Genomic DNA, 22,224 nt, shown 5'->3' with positions numbered 1-22,224 from the left:
GGAGAATCCTGCACTTTCACTTCTGGGTTCAGCTGTCGCTGAGGGACTGCCCAGGAGATATGTGTTCGGAGGGTCTTTCCTTGGTTAATTCCGGGAGAGTTCCTCTGAAGTTTTGGGACATTGCCTGGCTCTCTTTCCATGGTAGACTCTATGTGAGAGGGAACCTGAAGTATAGAAGTTCCGATCGTGGTTGTCCACGGGAGGAGTGTCAGGGGAAGGAGGAGACCATGGACCACTGCTTGCTTGAGTGCCCCTTTAACATAGAAATTTACAGGAGAGTTTCCAGGTCCTTGGGCACCCTTTGTCTTTCGTGGCTCAGTTACCCTGAATGGCTCTATGGTGCATTCAAGGATAGGTGGCAGGGTTTTGATTTTGGCACCCTCTTTTTAGTTAGTTTAGTTACTAGATACTTCGCTTGGAACGCTAGTTGTCAGGTTTCTATCAGACCAAAGGTCCTTCCCTGTGAAGTGGTGGTGGGTGATATGTTTGTTGTTTTATGGTGTAGGCACCCTTTCTGTTTTATGTTCTGTTTTTATTGATTATTTATTATGGACTTAAGCTAGACTTTTAAGGTGGAAATTTCCCCAAATATATATATGTTTTTATGCTTTGGGTGCCACACTTGGTTCAAATTGTTTATATAAGGTTGCAAGATTTAAATAAAAAATATTTCCAGCCTAATTCTGGATTCAGCTGTGGTGTGTAGTAGCATTTTTGCAGAGCTCCTGAGAACCAGTGATCCCTGAGATAATGACCAGGGAAGCATGGAGGATTATGGGGAAGGTATGGCGGAGACTCCCCAGGCTTCAGGGCCTAGTCCAGGCCCAAGCCCAGCAAAGCAAGACCATGCTGGGCCTTCAGCTGGAGTGAAGCAGGAATGTACTGCTGATTTGGCTGTAAAATCTGCCAGAGAAACAAAAGATGTTCCCCATGCTTCGGTAATCAAGCTTGGCCTGAGCCCAGCAGAGAAGGATCTAGCTGGGGCCTCAGAAGAGGTGAAACAGGGTTGCAGTGATGGATCTCGCTACCAATAAGCCAGGTACGAGCATGATATTGGATGCTGTTGTAAAGACTATATGCTTACCTCCTTTGTCTGGTCTGCCTTTGGAAGGGAAAGAGTTAATGGACTGTGATGTACAGCCTGGCAGCAATGCAAATGGTGCAGTGTCTGAAATTGGTTTGGCTGATGCTGAAATAACGAGTCAACCCATAAGTATTGAAGGAAAAGGGATTTCTGCTGCAGCAGGCCCTATAGAGGGTGAAGTGGAACTCCCAATACCCAAGTCACTCCCCGAGGTGGAAGGGGTAACTGCTAAAATTAATATGAAACCAGTGGCTCACCTGGAGGAGGTTGCCGGTGGTTTCAGCCTGCCGGATTCTGATCATAGTGAGGATGATAAGATGTCTCTGCCGGAGCGGATTCATCTTTTGGAAGAAGTAATTGTAAAACTACGTCGCCAGATTACCCTGAAGAAGAGAAGGCGCAACTCCGCTTATAGTTCAGATCGTGCTGGATACAATAGAGAAATGGAGGCAATGGAGTCAGCACTGGGAGAAGAAATTAGTAAAATGAACATTTTAAAGGAACGGCAAACTCAGAAGAACAAACTGAGAAGTGACCAGTGCCTAGCAGACTCTGTGCCAATGCCTGGTAGTGTGTCTGGGTCAGCAACTGTGTCATCATCTATAAATGTGCTATTATCTAAGAATGTGCAGCTATCTGAAAGTATGTCATTGTCTGCAAACATGCCTGGCCCTATTGCTGATAGCAATCCGCTCATCCCCGTACATGACAACCCATTATATGATACCATCAGGTCCCTGAAAGCAGAGACACCGATGATGGGGTCAAGCATGGCAGGTGCAGAGGTAGGGGGGTCGCGTGCTTGGCTGCAGATAATGCAACGGGCCGGCGTCCTCTTCCCCAGCCTCGATTGCGGATATGCAGCCGGCGTTGTGTGATACCCTGAGGGCAGAAGTCGCCGTCACAGCAATTCCGGGTGTCTCGGTCAGCGGGGAGAGTGACTCTGTGTTGCAATGTAATGTTCTTATTTCAGATTCTGTACCTAATGCTGTTATCCCGGTCAGTGGGAGGACCAAGCCCGATCAGCAGTCTGTCTCTAGGCTGCATAGTATGTGGGCAGTAATGTGGGGAGCACCACTATTAACCCCATGGTCATGAACATTAACCCTATGTTGCAAGGTGATGTATTTGTTTCAGATCCGGTGCCTACAAATGTGCCTGTGAATATGTCAGTGTCTAATGCTGTTGTCATGGTTAGGGAGGAGTGTAAGTCTGATAAGCTGTGTGTGTCTGGGCTACATACTAAGAGAGGGTAGATTGGAGAATGTCATTAGTGACTCTGCAGCTGTTAAAGTTAACCCCATGTTGCAGAGTGATGTGCATGTCCCTGCTCCTATACCTGTGGATATTACTCCCAAAAACAAACCAGGGGGTAAATGTATCAATATGCGGGTTCTTCAACACCCGCGTGTTCAGCCTCTTCCGCGATTAAATTTCAAGCGGCGCTGCATTGCAAAGGAAAGTTAACCCTTTACAATGCAGCGCCGCTTGAAATTTAATCGCGGAAGAGGCTGAACACGTGGGTGTTGAAGAACCCGCATATTGATACATTTACCCCCAGGTCTGGATAAATGTACTTTATCATCAGTACAATTTACAGCGATTGAATCAATGTATGGCCCTCTAAAAGTAGCTTAGGGCACTATAGCAACGTTAAAAGCTATAGAAGCTGCAGCAATTACAATGCCAGGGATGTTTTCCTAGCCGAATGGGGCTGGCAGTTCAAAGTCAGTCAGTGGAGTGGTACTCTTCTTAAGCCTGCTGCCCAGTGTTCAGAACAGGTCCCCATGATGTCTACAGCAGGGGTAAGCGGTGCAGCAGTAGTGGCTCCTGTGTCAGGTAGCATATCTGATGCAAAAGTAGTATCTGGTGGCACAAATAATAAAGTAAACACACCAGAACTTTAACTCCGCCTCAACCTTCAGTAACTGGGAAACCCTTCAAGCGTAGGAATGTAGTGCAAATGAAATACATTGGTAAAGAATCCCCCCCCCCAAGTCGCACAGATTTCTTAAGTCTGCTATTCTTACATTTTGGTTTCAAAGCAATAGACTTATTTGCATGTATCCACCCTGTAAATACCCCAGAGTATAATATAAGTTTTATGTCGTATCAGGGGCTCCAGAGCTTCTGGACAAAATGGGCCGGGCTAAAGGGTGTCGCCGCATTGTTAAACTTCAAAGCCATCCCAGTAACCCGGCAACAGAGGGCTAAGATCACAATATTGGTTTGCAATGAGTCTATTCCAGTGTTGGATCTGACATATTGGCTGCATCGTTATGCAGATATAATATCTCATTTAGAGAAGGTCCCAGACCCCAGCATGCCTGGGGTGGCGGGTAGTCAGCCATGGTCCATCTGCGATGCACAGGGATTGGCCCAAGGCACATTCCATCTGCTGCCTTTATAGGTTGTGATCGCATTCAATGCTTTTACCTTGGCCAGCCGAGGATGTGCTATCGCTGTGGTGACTTCCGTCACCTCAGCATGAATTGCCCCACCATAAAGTGTGGGCGCTGCGGAGGGGCTGGGACACGAGGCCAAGTCCTGTATGATCATACGGTGTGACCTGTGTGGATTGTAGGGGCCATCCATTCAGTCGGTGCCCCCAGGCCTTTCACAACAGTTCAGAAATATCGTATTGGGAACTTGTTCAGTTGGCAGATCAGATGGAAGCAGAGAATAGTGTACCAATATCTGCTTCCCTTCATCCCTCAGTACCTGGTCCTGTCTTGGAATTGGCTCAACCAGACCTCACAGCCGCTATTCCATTAAGTCAGGCAAGTGAGGAAAATTTTGAATTTCAGGAGAGAAAGCATAAGAAGGGTGGTACGAGGAAGAGAACACTGATGAGTTACTGTTGGTTAATCGCTACTTGAGATTTTCAAGCGATGAGGAGATAGTAGGGGATATTGTAGGTGATGATGTGGGCAACTTGGTCTTTAGGCCTAGGAGTGAGAGAAGCAGGAACAGATCAAAAACCTTAGTTCCCTGTGAGCCACAAATAACATACAAAAAGCCTAAGGATAAGAAGGGTAAGCAATCATTGGAGGTAGTTTCAGGGAAAGACTTTTTTTTTAAAAGTCCCACAAGCTGGTAGTTCAAGCTCCTTATATATAGAAGAGTTGTCCTCGCCCCTCCCTGTAACCTCTTCCACTCTTGTATCTTCATGTCTTCCTTCCCCCCTGTGCCCTCCTCCCGAAGTCTTGCTACCTCTTAGGATGCGTCTGTTTCCACCCTTGACCCGCCTCTAATCTCTCCCCCGTCAGCCCCAGATCCAGCCTCTGGTCCTCCACTCCTAGGGCCTCTTGTTTCTTCAGGTCAGGCCCCATTAGGTCCATCAGTTGGTGATTTAAGTTTTCCCCCTGGGAGTAAGAAAGTTATAGATTCATCTGGTTTAGATTTGAGTAAAAGTATCGACCTTTTTTCCAAGTGGAAGATAGAATCTGCCCCAGCGTCAGAGGAGGCTAACCCTGATGGTGAGGAAGTTCTCCTTTTGGATGAGGAGTCCATCCCAATTGGGGTCAATGTAAAAAGGTGGGGTTCATCTGTTGAGGACTCTGCCAGGCAAGTGAAGAAGAAGTAGTCAGGGTCTTAATTGTATAACTCTGAAGGATGGCTTCCCAGCCCATAAGATTTGCCACCATTAATGTGGTATCGATTCTGTCCGAACATGCTCGTTACATAGCCTTTAATTTTTTCAGCACAGTTGAGGTTGATTTTTTTATTTATAAGAGACCAGAATAGGTCGGTTAGCCGACCTACATAAAGCCAAGAGGGAGTGAGCCTTCATACTGGTATCTTGTGGCCGAGCCGTATGGTGGGGTGGCGATCCTTTTTACCCACATGATAACTGTCCAACGAGTTATAGAGCTCCAAGTAGGTAGATTGATGGTTTTGGATGTCAACCTGAGAGGACACGACCTGAGATTGATCAACATCTACGGTCCACAATCCAAATGGGAAAGGAAGTGTCTTTTCAGGGAGATAAAGTCATATCTTTTTTTCGGCCCGTCAGATAGTCTATGGTGGTGATTTTAACACTATTATTAGGACCAAAGACAGGGAAGGTTCAAGGAATTCTCTGGGCTATGATTCCATTTTCCTAGTTAGTATGGTAAGACAGGCAGGTCTGGTGGATGTGCATGTTCGCCATTTCCCAGACCTCACAGGTTTCACTTATTCTAGAGGTAGCTAGAGGTCTAGAATAGATAGGTTTTTTGTTAAGGAAAGCTCAAAAACTTTGGCTCCAGAGCTAAAGCCGGTAGAGTTTCTGACCACGTTTACCTCAGTGTATCCTTGAATGCCTCAGAGACTCTTCAGAAAGGTAGGGGCCTTTGGCGCCTGAACTCCAAGCTCCTAGAGGAAGAGGAGATAAGACAGTCCTTTAGAGACTTCTTTGATACCCAAGCAACGCTTTTGGAGGCAGGGTGGAGTAGGTCAGAGCGGTGAGAGATATTTAAAAAGAGGACCCAGGGTGTCTTCCGAGACTTGGTAGCTAGAAATACCGTATTTCCCCATGTATAAGGCGCTCCCATGTATAAGACGCACCTTACTTTTGGCCCCAAAATTTGGAAAAAAAATATTACGGTAGCTGTCAAAAAAGGCAGGGAGAGTGTAATGGCCGGTTGCTCTGATAGTGATCAGAGCAGCCAGGCAGCACACTCTCCCTGCAATCGCTGCCACTGTGCCTCTGTCCCCCTCCTCCTGGATCCCCGCTGACACTCTCTGCCTGTCCTTGCCTGCTACATCCCCGCTGACACGCTGCCTGTCCCCGCCTGCTGGATCGCGCTGACACTCTGCCTTCTGCATCCCCGCTGCCTGTCCCCACCTGCTGGATCGCGCTGACACGCTGCCTGTCCCCCTCCTACTGGATCACCCCCCCCCCCCCCTCCGCTGCCCCTGTAACGCTACTCCTGTATAAGACGCACCCAGGTTTTGGACCCAAATTTTTTGGGAAAAAGGTGCGTCTTATACATGGGGAAATACGGTAACTTGCTAAGAGAAAATACCAATTCATAATTAAGAAGGAGATTTTCTGAGTGAGACACCTGGTCTTGAAGGTCTGAGTAGTTTACTTGAGTCTTTGGACAGCGAGATAACTGTGGATGAGGTCAGAGTGACCTTAGATGAATTTTCTAAAAAGAAATCTCCAGTCCCAGATGGTTTAACCTCCGAGTTCTTAAAAGATCTTGGTGGACATTCTGGCTCCGCGACTCGTAGAGGTCTTCAATGAGAGCCTGGAGAGAGGCTTATTACCTCCCTCCATGAGGGCTTCCGCACTTATTTTGCTGTCCAAAGGGAAGTGTTTGAGAACTGGCGCCCCATAGCCCTTCTCAATTCCAACAGAAAGATCCTGGCAAAGGTGCTTTTTAATAGACTAATGTAGATCGTTGGTCAAATAAATGCTTTCCCACTCACAGCATTGCACTGTGAAGGGCCGAAGTACCTTCAGTGCTGTCCTGGGGGTCCGGGAGGCCATTGAGTTGTGTCGCTGAGAAGTGGGGAAAGTATCTGTCACAAACTTACTTGCTTTCATGCTGCTGATTTTCCTGTCTCTGTGTACAGCAGCACTTCCTGGTTTGGGTGGTCACATGATCGTGGCTGGGAGGCAGCTTTTACTATCCACAGACTATATTAAGCTCACCTGGACACTGCAGCCTTGTCAGAGCAACAAGTTACCACTTACCTGTTCCTGGCTCCTGTGCTTCGTGGATTGCTGAGTCTTCCAGCCTCCTGTGTCTTCCTGTGTTCTGATCTCTGCTTGTTAGACTATCCTGGCTCTCCAACCCCTGTGTACCGACCCGGCTTGCTGACCCGGGTACTGACTCCGGCTTGATTGACTCCAAGTTGCCTCCTGATTCTGCCTGCCTCCATTCCTGTGTAGCGACCCGGCTTGATTGACTCGGCATCTTCCGCTCCACTCCGCTGCACTACATCTTGGTGTGAACCTGAGGACCACGACCTGCGACTCCTGGCAGCGAAGCCCACCCCGCCTTGCGGCGGTTCTTGGTGAACATCGGGAAGATTGTTAGACTCCGCACCTCAGGTAAGCCAGCGCTAATCAAGATTAGTAATCCAGTATCTGTTACAGTTTGCTGTAACAGACCATGGATTCAGCGGCAATATATCTGTTGGAGCATTTAGTGGGAAGAATGGATAAGCAAGAGGCTAACCAAGAGCAACTTTTAAAATTCCTCAATAGTTTATCTACTCGGTTGGATGTTGTCCAGAACACCTTGGTGGCTAGCAGACCACCTGCGTTGGCGGTTGCAGCCCCAGATCCACCACCCGTAGTGGCAGCTTCTTCCTTGCAGTTACGGATACCTAACCCACCTAAGTTGGATGGGGACCCCAAATATTATAGAGGATTTTTAAATCCATACAATTTGAGCTGTTGCCAGGGAACTTCCCTTTCGAAAAAGCTAAAGTGGCCTATGTGATTTCACTATTGTCCGGTCAAGCGTTAGCATGGGCTTCCCCTTTATGGGAGAGGAATTATCCCATTCTGTATAACTTCAACACATTTTTGTTCACTTTCAAGAAGATATATGACGAGCCAGGAAGGGTATCTAATGCCGCTAACGGCTTATTACGTCTTCGCCAAGGAAACCAGTCTGTGGGACAGTATGCAGTCCACTTCAGAACAATGGCCTCTGAACTTCGCTGGAATGACGAGGCTCTAGTGGCTACATTCTGGCAGGGCCTTTCAGACCGGATCAAAGACGAGCTGGTATCTCAGGAACTCCCTATGTCTCTGGATGATATCATCTGCCTCTGTGTCAAGGTTGATTTGCGTTTCAGGGAGCGTAGTTCCGAAAAAGAACAATCTCGTATGATTGGTATGGCCCCCAACTTCCAAACAACTGTTCTTCCTCCCGAAGAACTTATGCAACTGGGGAGGACCTGCCTTTCGGCCGATGAGAGGGAGAGGAGATTTCGGAACAAGTTGTGTCTGTTTTGTGGAGAAGGTGGCCATCTTCTAAGTTCTTGTCCCAAACGTCCGGGAAACGACAGGCCTAACGAGTTCAGGAGCTGTATCGTTGGGCCTCTTCTTTCAGTGTCAGTCAGTTCCTTGTAGTAATGATTGCCTTACTATTCCTATTTCCCTTCAGTTAGGACATAATACTTTCCTGCAGTCTGCACTTCTTCTTGACTCCGGAGCCGCACGAAATTTCATTTCAGCCGCAGTAGTCAAACAATTCTCCATTCCCACACAAGCCTTGGAACAACTCGTCTCACTGCTGGCCATTGATGGGAGAAGAATTCCTGAGGGGTCCATCCTGGTATGCACCATTCCCCTCCTTCTCCAGGTCGGAGCGCTTCATCGGGAAAAGATTTCCTTTCTGGTAATTCAGAAATCTACCAACCCAGTCATCCTAGGACTTCCATGGCTCCGTCTCCATTCTCCCATCCTAGACTGGAAATCAGGTCACATATTGCACTGGTGACAGTTCTGCTTCTTTCATTGTCTCCAGAAGGTGGTCCCTCCAGACATTCCCAAACATTTCCAGTGTCTCTTCTGCCTGAACCATACCAACCCTTCTCTGATGTTTTTTGTCAACAAGAGGTCACAAGACTCCCTCCTCACAAAATCTGGGATTGTGGCATTGATCTTATACCTGGTAAACATATTCCCAGGGGCCGTGTTTACCCCCTATCTCTTCCGGAGTCTAAGGCTATGGAGGAGTACGTCCAAGAAAATCTAAAAAGGGGCTTCATCCGCAAGTCTGCCTCCCCAGCTGGGGCTGGCTTCTACTTCGTAAAAAAGAAAGATTGGGGTCTCCGCCCTTGCATAGATGACAGAGGCCTGAATGCTATTACCATTAAAAATCGGTATCCTCTGCCATTGATTTCTGAATTGTTCGACCGTATTAAGGGTGCCACCATCTTCTCTAAACTAAATCTTAGAGGAGCGTATAATCTCATACGCATTAAGGAGGGGGATGAATGGAAAACAGCGTTCAACACCCGAGACGGCCACTTTGAATACCTGGTCATGCCCTTCGGGTTATGTAATGCCCCGGCTATCTTTCAGGGCGTTATGAATGAGCTCTTTCAAGATCTCCTGTATCAATCCGTAGTCATCTACTTGGACGGCATCCTCATCTTTTCTCAAGATCTAGTATCTCATCGCAGTCCTGTATTAGAGGTTCTCTCTCGTATCCGAAAAAATCATCTATTCAGCAAATTAGAGAAATGCACCTTCGAGCAGAAACAAATTACTTTCCTGGGATATATTATTTCTGGCACCGGACCTGAGATGGATCCCTCCAAACTGAAAGCCATACTTGACTGGCCTCAACCTTCAGGTCTTAAGGCTACCCAACGCTTCCTAGGATTCTCCAATTACTATCGTCAGTTCATCAAAGGTTATTCTTCTCTGGTGGCTCCCATCACTGCATTGACCTTTAAATCTGCTGATGCTAGCGTATGGTCCACTGAGGCAATCCAAGCCTTCATATCATTAAAGTCTCTCTTCTCATCTGCACCCATTCTGCAACAGCCTGATTGTTCACGTCCTTTTATCCTGGAGGTAGATGCGTCTTCCGTTGGTACTGGAGCCGTACGTTTTTTTCCTGTCGCTTGTTACCTGCGGAAAGGAATTATGGGATTGGCGACAAGGAGCTCCTAGCCATCAAGTTGGCTCTCACCGAATGGAGACATCTACTAGAAGGGGCACGATTTCCAATCACCATATATACCGATCACAAGAATTTACTACACTTACGTACTGCCCGTTGTCTAAACCCTCGACAAGCAAGGTGGTCCTTATTCTTCTCACGTTTTGATTTTAACATCACCTTTAACTCTGGATCCAAGAACATGAAGGCGGACACCTTATCTCGCTCTTTTGATCCAGCTGATATGGAACCTTTGGAGGACAATAAATTCATAGTAGACCCCTGACGAGTTTTGGCAACTACACACCTTAACAAGGGTTGCTCTCCGGGCAAAACATTCATCTTGCCACATCTACGCACTCAACTCCTCAGCTGGGCTCATCGCTCTCTCTTCGCTGGGCATGCCGGCATCCACAAAACCTGGGACTTGTCCCGAAGTTACTGGTGGCCTTCTTTACTGGAAGATGTGAAGAGATTTGTTTCTGCTTGTTCAAATGTGCTCAACACAAGACCTCTAGGAAAAGACCTTATGGATGTTTGCTCCCATTACCCATTCCTGAATACACGTGGTCACAGATCTCTGGACTTTATCACAGACCTTCCACCTTCCAAATCCTGTACTGTGGTGCTAGTGGTCACGGATCGCTTCTCTAAAACAGTCCACTTTTTTGTTCTCAAAGGTCGTCCATCTTCCTCCTCCTTAGTCAATATTTTTATCAAAGAAATTTTTCGCCTCCATGGCTGTCCTCAACATATTGTTTCCGATCGTGGATCACAGTTCATATCAAAATTTTGGAGGTCCTTCTGCAGTAAGTCCGGAATTAAGCTTGATTTTTCCTCCACATATCCCCAGTCCAATGGGTCTACGGAGAGAACCAACCAAGAATTATAAAAATTCTTAAGAATGTTTATTTCAAGTAATCAAGATAACTGGGTGGATCTTCTCCCTTGGGCCGAGTTCGCCCATAACAATCATTTTCATGAGGCCATCTCTAACTCCCCCTTTTTTGTTCTTTATGGCTGCCATCCTAGACTACCCACCTTCTCTCAAATTACAATTACACCTTCCGAAGTTCCGGCAGTGGACTCATTGTTTCGTAACTTCTCTTCTATTTGGGAACAAACCAAGAGGAATTTAAAAAGCGCAACCATTCGTTCCAAAAAATCTTCTGATAAGAGGAGGAGAGTAAGCCCAAGCTTTTCTATCGGTGACAGGGTATGACTATCCACTCAAAACATTAGTTTAAAGGTTCCCAGTAAGAAATTTGCTCCCAAGTTCATTGGCCCGTTCGCTATTTCTGAGGTCATCAATCCGGTAGCTTTCAGATTGAGTCTGCCTCCTTCCCTACGCATTCCAAATGTCTTTAATGTCTCCTTGTTAAAACCAATGGTAACCAACAAATTCTCCTCTCCATCAAGAGTTCCTCCTCTGATTGTGGACCAGGATCAAGTGGAATATGAGATTAAGACTATTCTGGATTCTCGCAAAGTTCAAGGTTCCATACAGTTCTTGGTGGATTGGAAGGGTTATGGCCCTGAGGAGCGCTCCTGGGTAAAAGCCACTGATCTGCACGCTCCCCGTCTACTCAAATTGTTCCATAAAAAATTTCCCCTAAAATCCTGCTAGGTGTCCGGAGTCCACCCTTAAGGGAGGGGGTACTGTCACAAACTTTCTTGCTTTAATGCTGCTGATTTTCCTGTCTCTGTGTACAGCAGCGCTTCCTGGTTTGGGTGGTCACATGATCGTGGCTGGGAGGCAGCTTTTACTATCCACAGACTATATTAAGCTCGCCTGGACACTGCAGCCTTGTCAGAGCAACAAGTTACCACTTACCTGTTCCTGGCTCCTGTGCTTCGTGGATTGCTGAGTCTTCCAGCCTCCTGTGTCTTCCTGTGTTCTGATCTCTGCTTGTTAGACTATCCTGGCTCTCCAACCCCTGTGTACCGACCCAGCTTGCTGACTATCCCTCTACTCTTGCGACCCTAGCTTGATAGACTCCGAGCTGCCTCCTGATTCTGCCTGCCTTCATTCCTGTATACCAACTCGGCTTGATTGACTCTGCATCTTCCGCTCCACTCCGCTGCTTTACATCTTGGGGTGAACTTGAGGACCACGACTCCAGGCAGTGAAGCCCATCCCACCTTGCGGCAGTTCTTGGTGAACACCAGGGAGATCGTTAGACTCCGCACCTCAGGTAAGCCAGCGCTAATAAAGATTTGTAATAATAATCCAGTATCTGTTACAGTATCTTTTAGCTCTTGATCAGTCGAAGGCCTTTGACAGGGTGGAACTCGAGTACCTGTGGGCTCTACTTCTGAGGTACGGTTTTCCAGTGCGGATGGTGAATTGGCTTTGTACTATATACAAACAGGCCAAGAGCTTCCCTCTTGTGACTGGTTGGGTGGGTCCGTCCTTTGTGTTCAACTCTGGAGTAAGGCAGGGTTGCCCCTTGAGCCCCCTCTTGTATGTGTTTGCAATAGATCCTTTCATTCAAAGGATTGAAGGCGGCTCGATAGGAGGGATGCTATTGGGTCTGGAGTGTCCTTTGAAGGTGCTGGGCTACGCGGACGATGTCACTGTCGTCTTGTCGAGTTCTGCAGAAGCAATGGAGGTAGCAACTCTGGTCTTCATGTACTCCAAGGCCAGTGGCTCGAAAGTAAACCAGGAAAAGAGTGAAGTTTTCTTGATGGAGGAGGAAGGTTGTCAGATCGACCTTCCAGACAGCCTTCCCCGGGCCAGTAGCAAGATCAAAATTTTAGCAATTTAATTCGGACCTGATGATTATGTCAAGCAAAACTGGGAGAAAAAACCTTCATCAACCTATTTGGCCTGTTCGAGTTTAAGTCCATGATATTTGGGATTAAGAACGCGCCAGCCATCTTCCAGCGTGTGGTTGATCACCTGCGGGAAGAATGTAACTGCTTTGCTCAGGCTTACTTGTAAGACATTGCCTTTTTCAGTAAATCCTAGGAGGACCATCTGAAACAGGAAGGACAAGTGTTAGAGAAAATTCAGAGGGCAGGTCTGACCATCAGAGCAGAGAAATGTTAAATTGGGATGTCAGAGGTGCAATATCTGAGTCATCGTGTGAGGGGAGGTAGGGATAAGCCAGAACTAGCTAAGGTAGAGGAAATCTGAGACTGGCCCTGGCCCACAATCCAAAAACAAGTACTTCTTAGGGACCTCAGGGTACTACAGACCTTTCTTCCCAGACTTTAGTACTGTAATGAAGCCCCTGACAGATCTCGCTGAGAAGAAACTCCCCAAAGTAGTCAACTGAACACTCGCTTGTAAGCTGGCATTTCAGTCATTAAAGTAAGCCCTGGTTCATGCTCCAGTGCTGTTGGCGCCCAATTATAACAAGGATTTTGCAAACTGACGCGTCACAGTATGGACTGGGAGCAGTAATTAGCCAGGTGCACCCTGTGGCCTATTTGAGCAGAAAACTGCTAAACCCGGGAGGTGAGTTGTGCCACAATTGAGAAGGAATGTTTGGCCATTGTTAGAGCAGTGGAAAAACTTCAACCTTATTTGTATGAACGACATTTTACTGTGGTGACTGATCATAATCCTTTAAAGTGGCTACAACACACCAAAGGGGACAACGGTAGATTGTTGCGCTGAAGCCTTGCCCTTCAAATTTATGATTTTCACATAATTCACTCGCAAGGAAAGGCTCACAGCAATGCGAATGGACTGTCTCTGCACGAAGAGCCGGGTTCCCCGGGTCAGCCCCGGTAACCATAATAGTTTGCGGACCAGGAGCCAAATCGTGGGAACATGGCACACTGGTTGCCCGCATGGACAAGGGGGGGGGAGGAGTGTGACTGGATAACTTATGGTATAAATTTATTTAAAGGAAATAGTGCAGAGTGCTTATTTATATCATTGCAATGTCTGATTTTACTATATTGTGTGCCACTTTGTAGAGGAATGACATTCATTTCTGAGGTATTCATTTCTGATGCAATAAGCATTTGTTGAGGAACTCTTGTGTATTTTAGTAGAGGAAATGTCTTGTTTGGGGTTTTATAACATAAGAGGGGATAAAAGCGAATGACTATGCCATATGAAGGGCAGTAAAAAACGGAGTAAATTAGCTGTACATGAATCTCTTCGGGGCAGTGAAGCCAATAGTATATTTTGTGGAATATATACCTTCCCACTGACTGGAGGTAAAACTCCGGTAATCCCACTTTATGCCCTAACAGTTTGATAGTATATTATATCATACCTTGATAGGTTAAGATTGGCTAATTAAGTGGGCTTTATTTGTCAAGACTAGCTGGAATATTATGATAATACCCATTTGGTCTTGGTACATGGTACTAGCTTCTCTGCAATCTAGGAGTATTGGAATTTCCATTCCTATTTTAAGAGGCTCGGTCTATAGCATTGCTACACAATTTAACCACCAGGGTATTGACTTACCACGGGACATTGTCATAAATAATATTTAATACAATTAATAAAGTCTAGTGGATTATGGTGCAGTAACGCGGCTGGACAAATTAATTTTGTCCCTTTTACCAGGTTTTATATCCTATTAGTTTCACTCCATATTCACTTTTTATATTTCACTATTAGAATGTTTTAATTAATACCAATAAAGTAGTATTTAACAGAATTTAGTACCCATTTATTAAAATGCAATAAAGAGTCCATTTTGAGTGCCCCACTTGATCATTTTCTTTTTTTCTCTCTCTAATCCGGGTGTACAATAAATAAATGATCGGGTGCACCGATCCTCAATATGTATGAATAATGCCATTTAGGTAAGATTGACACACACACTATTGAGGAAGTACGTGGACTACCTGGTGCGGTTTTCCCTTGTTTGTAAGGAAATGCTAAATAAGTCTATTGAATGTGAGTGACCAACACTTGAATGCACAGCAGTGAGCCGTTGCCTGTATCCTGGTAAAAGTGAAAGGAAATCTCCGATCAATGGGATTCAGGATATCGCAGAAAAAAGTTAATTTTATTAAGTATAAATTGCATTTAAATCCATGTTTGGGTAAACATATTGCACCCTGTTGCTAAAAATAACTCAGACTTCATGGGGCTGGCTTACCCTGCGAGGCTGTGTCCAAAACTGTATAAAACAGTACTGGTTTGTACTTAATGTATCATTCTTGTACCATCTATACTTCTGAAAAGATCGCTACTACCACAGAATTGCAATTGAACTGTTCTTCTTAGGACTGCTTGAGCAAATAAACATCACTTGCTTCAAAGACCTGCTTGAGATCTTCGCCATGCTGAAAGTACTGTGACCTACAGATTAGACCCAAAATCTAATCCGTTCCCGGGTGTCTGAGGTTTGGACCCAGCTTTCCAGCATCACCGCACTGTCCGCTACCCAGCAGCTCTGGCCAGTGTGATAGGCCAGGTTCAATCTATCCACAGCATCCCTGATCCATAGTAAGAGGTAAGGGGTACCAGCAAGGGGGTACCCTAGCAGTGACAGTTACCCAGAAGGAACCCGGTTCCGGATGCTGGTAAGGAGTCCAGTGGTGGCAGCATTTGTAAGACCCTGCTACTGCGATTAGAAGGCGCATTTGGGATAACAAAAGGGAATGATGGCAAAGTAAGACCAGCTGGTTCCCAGCAACAAAAGGCAGGGTGGCATGGGAGGTCCATCCTGTCACAAGTACTTTTTTTTTTTTTTGCTTGCGGGTGTCGCACACACCCTAGCTCACCAGCGAGTGGGTGGGGGGGGGGGTGTGCACAGCTGGACACTAACATACCAGCGGTCACATGATACAGAGTGCGGGCGAACTGCTGGAAATCTTTCTGTGCTGTGCAGTGGAGGATAAGGTAAAAAGATGTGATGAGGAGGAGGCATGTGTGACTAAAGGTGCTGGGCAGAGAGGGGGCATGTGTGACTACAGTAGCTGGGCATAGAGGGGGCCATGTGTGACTAAAGGTGCTGGGCAGAGAAAGGGCAAGTGTGACTAAAGGTGCTGGGCAGAGAGGGCATGTGTGACTATTGTTGCTGGGCAGAGAGGGGGCAAGTCTGAGTAATGCATTTTTCTATAGGATGGTGGCCTAGTGCTATTTACCTGCTAGACATGCCACACCCCCTTTGACTGCACCATGGCACGCAGCGGCGGCGAATCTGTTTACATGCTAATCACCTATAGGGGACCCCATGAAGTTGCTGTAATGGGCCCAAAATTCCTCTTGGTGGCCCTGCCTACACCAGCCACTCCCTGGCTTCCATTTTCTCCAAACTCCTGCACCAGAGGAGCATCCCTACCTCCACAGAAGAAACTCCAAGCTGCAGATTCCCCTCTTCCTCTTCCTGTCCGGCAGCCAAGAAGGGAATTTCTCCAGAGGAGAACTAACTCATTCCAACAGGTTACTTAGTTTAAACCTGACCATCCGCAATAATGGGGCCTCCGCCATCGCTACTGTGCATCTAGGCCTCAAGAAGAGCAGACTGGAACAGGCCAATATGGATATCAGCATCTGCACGGCCTTAAGTAAGTATTTGAGTGGAGTGTGATGTCTTCCTACAACACCCTGATTAGTATGTTTACCGAGCTCTGACGCTAATAGACACCTCAATGACCAAGACCCTACACTGACGCTTTATTTGGTGTATATGTAAAGTGCTTTTTATGCAGATCACTTGGATGCTTCCTGTATGGTATATCAGTAATTGTGATGCTCTTTGCATTGTATGGCAGTCACTTCGATTTATTAACAAATATTTTATTCTCTCTGTATTTTATACCAGTTTCCAGGATACTATCTGTATTGTGCAGTAGTCACTGGGATGCACGTCATATTGTTTATCGGTCTCTGGGAGGATCTCTCTATTGTATATGGGTAATTGGGATGCACTCTGTTTTGTGTATCAGTCAAAAAAATGCTTTCTGTATTGTATATAGGTTCCTAAAATGCAGTTGTTGTGACTCTGCCTACCCTTGCGTGTTGCATTGGCCTTGTCTACCACCTATGTGGCTAGGGATAATGGTTTGCTAACAATGCCAAATTTTGTATTGTCCCCACCTACCATTTATTTGGTCCCGCCTACATGAGGTCACTTTCAGAATTTTTCCCAGGGTCACTTTAAGTTCCCAATCCGCCCCTGCCTGCAATCAGCAAATAAGTTAATTTAATTACTACTACTACTACTGTAACAATCTATTACCCTCCACTAGCCCATGATGTTTTAGTGTTTTTAGTATTTCACTTTTTAATGTAGGTATAATTTTAAAGGTAACAAAAAAAAATTCACTTTTACTTTAGTTGATAACAATCTCTTGATTAGGCCTAATATCGAATTCCTTATACTATAGCTCTTTTCATAAATACCTTTTAAGAGTACCTAATGTACAAAGTACTTTTTTTCTTCTTTTTTTCTTGCCAAGATGTGGAAACAAACAAAGGGTTATATGTACTAGAGATGGGCGGACTCTGTTCCCCGCGAACCGAACCCACCCGAACTTTGGCTATCCGAGTACCGAGCCGAGCAGGCTCTGTACTCTCCCGCCCGCTCGGAATCCAAATCGAGGCCGAACGTCATCGTGACGTCATCGGATCTCGGGGCTCGGTTCTCGCGATACTTGAAGATTATAAATACACGCCTCCACAGCAATCCATTGTCACTTGACAGAGGGAGAGAGCAGGGTGTAGTCACAGGCTGATTAGAGCAGGGACAGAGAATACAATATTCTGATTCCAATTGTGCTAACAAAAATCGCTAGAGGAGAGAGGAGGATAGAGGAGTTTTGTGTTTTTTTTCAATATTTGGCACTCAAAGTGCTTTTGGGTGTCCCCCATAATTGTGCATAAATATTTCTGGCTGTCAAAAGTCATATTTGTCAGCAGTATCTACCAAATAATTTGTAGCACTACAAGTGCTTTGGGCTCAGAATGGATTCAAAGCAGTCCACATATGAGTAGAATGAGCAACCAGGTTCTGTCACCAGTCCTGATGGTAGTGTTCACAGTACGTCATCTGGGCAAGGTGATGTCAAACTACACAGTGTTTCGAAATCAGTCCAAAAAACACACACCAAAATGTTTTTTAATGTGTTGAAGCGAAAAAGAAGTGTAACTGAGGAAAAGTTAAGTGCCGTTAAAAAAAAAAAAAATTGCCAACATGCCATTCTACACATGCAGTGGCAAAGAGAGAATGAGGCCTTCACCTTTCTCTATTAGTGGCAGATCCAAAAAAGTTACCGAGCCTACAATTGGTGCACAACTACTGTTACGCGTCAAAGCCAAGCTGCAAGATAACCGTAAGGCATTAGAGGATAATGTTTGCTCTGATTCACAAAGGACACCAATCCCTGTGGAGAGTCCATCCACCAGCGGTATGTCTAATCGTGAACATTCTGATAATGTACCCATAAAGAAGGGCCCTTTCAGCAGTTCTGCTGATGTGTGCCTGAACAGCCCGAGTGTAGTCGGTGATACACCAATTGAGGATGCCACTTTTGAATTAGAAGAGGATGAGGGGGAGATTTGTGTAGGCGACGAGGGCACTAATAATGATGTTTATGAGGATGATGCAGATACCAAATTGCCTTTCTCAATTTCTATTTATATTCCAGACTCTATAACGGCTGAATAGTTTTCTATTTTACTCCTAGTGGAGAGGGGTCTGATGCAGACAGATACCAAACTACCTTGGTCCATTTATTTTTACTTTCTAATTCCACAGTCTATGCAGGCTGCTTTTTTTCTATTCAACTACAAGTGGAGGGTGTAATATACACCCAAAGACGATGGCTGCATTGCCAATATGCATAGATGAAGTGGAAGACAACCAGGTTTGTGTGGAGAATTAATGACTGCCTACCAGGGATTAAACTGTTTTCTTCCTAATTTATTAGCTTTAGAATTACCTTACTTATCCAAGAAACAGGTGGAGCACTAAATTAGGTTATTTTATGCACAAAAACCTTGATTTATAAACAAAATTGCAAAACAAAACCAAACAAAACCAAAACCAAAACACGCAAGGGCGGTTTTGCAAAACCAAAACACAAAGGTAATCCAGATCCAAAACCAAAAACAAAACCAAAACACGGGGGTCAGTGACCATCTCTAAAATTTACTAAACTGCGGGTTTGAAAAAGTGGAGATGTTGCCTATCAGATTCTAGCTGTCATTTTGTAGAATTTACTAAATAAATGATAACTAGAGGCCCGATTCATCAAGGTACGCAAACGCATACGTATCTGCGTTGCATACTTTGAGTGACGCGAACACTTACGCGAGTGAAATAGGCACCTCAAACAGCAAAAACACACCCTCCTGTGGTCCTCTACACTTAAGGGACGAAAATAAGCAGTGCAAACGCTATAAAACACACCCACCTGCGGATCTTTAAACATGGCAGAAGCACAAGTGACGGATCTCAACCGATTGACGGATAGCTAAGCAATGTATATGTCATGCCCACTGTGGGAGGGACATGAACAGTTTGTTTACACAGAACATGACACAATTGCCTGGGGCTTATTTTTACGGGATAGCTCTTTACTGTTTATTCACTGCCAAATAACAATGATGTTAAAACTATGAACATTGGTTTTGCTTTGCTATTAGTTAGTGTGATACACACATGACCTTTCTGTGTTTTGGATATTAAATCGACGTATAGTATGCAAAATGCATGTATATGGCTACCTTAAAAGCACATACATAATGACTCGATAAAAATGTATATGTATGTTGTACTAGAAATCCATCTGGCTTTTCAGGAAAATTACACATTACCTGACCTTGGATTTCATTTCTGTTTTATTGCTGTTTTGCAGGCCAGGGCAAGCATTAAACAGAAAAATTAAAAAAAATTTGGTGCTTATTCACACTCGCTAAAACAGTAAGTAGAAAATCTTCAGATATCTTTTAGTATATACCGAATGTTTGTCTATAATAATGTAGCCAGCTGTTTAGGTTTAAAAATCTGTATCATGGTTTTAATGATACTGTTACAAAAAGTGGCCTTGCCCTGACATTTTACAGGGAAAATATGTCATGTTAGGCTACACTATGCTAATTACCTTATCCCTAACAAACTCACTAATAATTGGATTATAGCATTGATGGACACATGGCTCCAAATGTATCAACTTATTTAGAGGATTCTCGAACAATTTACATTTGTAGTACACACTATTAAGTGTGGAGGTGTGTCACGATTTGCATTCTGCAGTGACTTTATTGGATTTGTTATGTATTCTATTTGTAGTACCACTGCCCACCAAAGGGGCCACTGTGCTACTTTGATTATTTTCCTTGATCACTGGGAGTGGTTTCAGCTGCATGAGGCCTATACAAACCTGCCTGCTTCAAACAGTCTGGGCCAAATCATCAGGTCACTCCTGTGAGCATTTCCATGTGCTTTGTTCCTGTGAGCATTTCCATGTGCTCAGCTCCAGTCTGCATTTCCATGTGCTCAGCTCCAGTCTGCATTACCAAGTTGTCAGCTCCAGTCTGCATTACCAAGTTGTCAGCCACTGTCTGCATTACCAAGTTGTCAGCTCCAGTCTGCATTACCAAGTTCTGTGAGTTCAGGTCTCTCATCAGGACTGGACTTTCTTTGTGAGACTTACCCATGGTTGCAGTGCACCGCTATTCCAAGATCTGCTATTGTTGCTCTCTCTACACCTGCTGCGCTGAATACCATCTACGGATCTGTTAACTCTTCTATATTGTTGTTCCCATTGAACTGTTGCTCTGTCTTTTCATTTCTGTATATCTGTGCCACAATCCGTGGTGGACTGTTATTTGTGTTCTTAATAAAGCCACTTTAACCATTTACGCTCTCTCCGTGGTCATACCTGGGAAATCCTGACAAGGTGGTGGCGGATTAGTACAAGAAGATAACATTTTTATTCACAATCTAGGGTTTGGCACACCAAAAATCTGAATGTGATATAAGTTATTTTTGTGTGTTGATAACCTGATAACCAATGTTATGCTTTTAAAAGTGAAGAGTGGTAGTAGTAGCAGAATGTTGAAGTAGTTATTGTAGGGCAAGCAGGTAAAAATACAGTGGACTAATTAAATGATGGTTAAATATTGAAGCAACAATGATTATTTGAATAAGGGGCATGTGCTTGATACATAGCTAGAAGTTTGCTAAATGCATCCTTTTAAGAGGTTGGATGGGCTTACAATCTTTATTTGCACCTGTCTGTTAGCATTGCCAATAAATACACTCCTTATCTTTCCGATAGGAATATGTCTGAGCCAGGCACCAGAGCCGAACAGCCACCAGGTATGCCAAGCAGGCGTAAGCACAACTTTACAAACAATGAACTGGAGGTGTTGGTCGATGAAGTCTTATGTCGATTCCATGCCGAACAGAAGAGGCCGCTCCACTAGGTACATGATGAGTTTGCTTTGTTAATGTTTGCAAAGGTTTATATCTGTCTGAGCAAATGTGTCAACTCTCAGGATGTGTCTGAAGGTAAACTTTAATTGCACAATGTCTTAGCCTATGACATTGTAGAAAATGAAATGTACACACTGAAGACAAAATGTCTCAATATGTAGGGCATTTAGCAAAAGTTACAAACATAAGTGACAATGTTTGCTTTTGGGGACTAACAAGGGCTCCTAGCACATTCAATGTAATTTCAGACTTGACCAATCACGCGTACTAACACTTGTTAGTTATAAAAAATATTTATCCGTACTGTTTGTATAGAATATCTTAGTGTTTTATTTTTATCTCTCTACAGAATCTGAGCAGCAGCCTGCTGCACACGTACAGGAGGAAGATGCCCGTGATGTGGAGGTGGGTCTGCTGGATCCAGCTGAACATGTAAGGGTGCGGACACTCTCACTCGCATCCCAAAGACTTTAAAAACACCACTGAAGCACAGAATGTTCACCTGTCACTAATAGCTAGCACTGTCCAACACACGGATCAACAACTCGCCACTCTCAATAACACACTCTCCACTTGCATGAGCACACACAACACTTGCATGAGCACACTCAACAGCCAATTGGATACTCTAAATACCACAATGTCAACTATCGCAACACTCCTGGGTGATCTCTTGCATGCCCACACCTAACGCACCTCCGGCACATTTCCTTCACCCAGTTCAGAATATTTTTACAACAGCCCCCATACCCAGTTGTCTGTTTGCTCCTCCCTCCATGTTGTGTCCGACTCGTCCCTCCCTGTTGCGTCTGTTGCGTCCACCCTCCCTGATGTGTCTGACTCCCCCCTCCTTGACCCAAACCTATACCATCTTTTTTGTTTAGCGTTTGCCCCCCCCCTGTCGCGGGCCCTTGCCAAACCCCTGTCGCGGGCCCTTGCCAAACCCCTGTCGCGGGCCCTTGCCAAACCCCTGTCGCGGGCCCTTGCCAAACCCCTGTCGCGGGCCCTTGCCAAACCCCTGTCGCGGGCCCTTGCCAAACCCCTGTCGCGGGCCCTTGCCAAACCCCTGTCCATGACCCTGCACCTTCACAGCGTCGGACACAATCTGTTCCCCTTGCATGTTTTGCTGGTTCCTCTGACTCCTCTACAT

General features: G+C 45.3%; 1 long non-coding RNA gene across 2 annotated transcripts in view; it reads left to right on the top strand.

Annotated features, from left to right (window-relative positions):
- The window catches only part of LOC142100114 (uncharacterized), a 35,806-nt gene extending 13,845 nt beyond the window's left edge, over positions 1–21,961 (top strand). Inside the window, exons 1-3 of one of the 2 annotated variants that reach the window (XR_012678712.1) lie at positions 19,492–19,556; positions 20,917–21,064; positions 21,424–21,961. This is a non-coding gene — a long non-coding RNA (uncharacterized LOC142100114). Of the gene's footprint in view, positions 1–19,491; positions 19,557–20,916; positions 21,065–21,423 lie in introns of those variants that run through there. The other variant, XR_012678711.1, reaches the window with a different exon arrangement.
- The last annotated feature ends 263 nt before the right edge of the window (positions 21,962–22,224 follow it).

Source organism: Mixophyes fleayi, chromosome 8 (genome assembly GCF_038048845.1).
Source record: "Mixophyes fleayi isolate aMixFle1 chromosome 8, aMixFle1.hap1, whole genome shotgun sequence".
Lineage (NCBI taxonomy): Eukaryota > Metazoa > Chordata > Amphibia > Anura > Limnodynastidae > Mixophyes > Mixophyes fleayi.
Note: the sequence above shows the minus strand (reverse complement) of the source record. Positions and strands in the feature narration are given on the sequence as shown.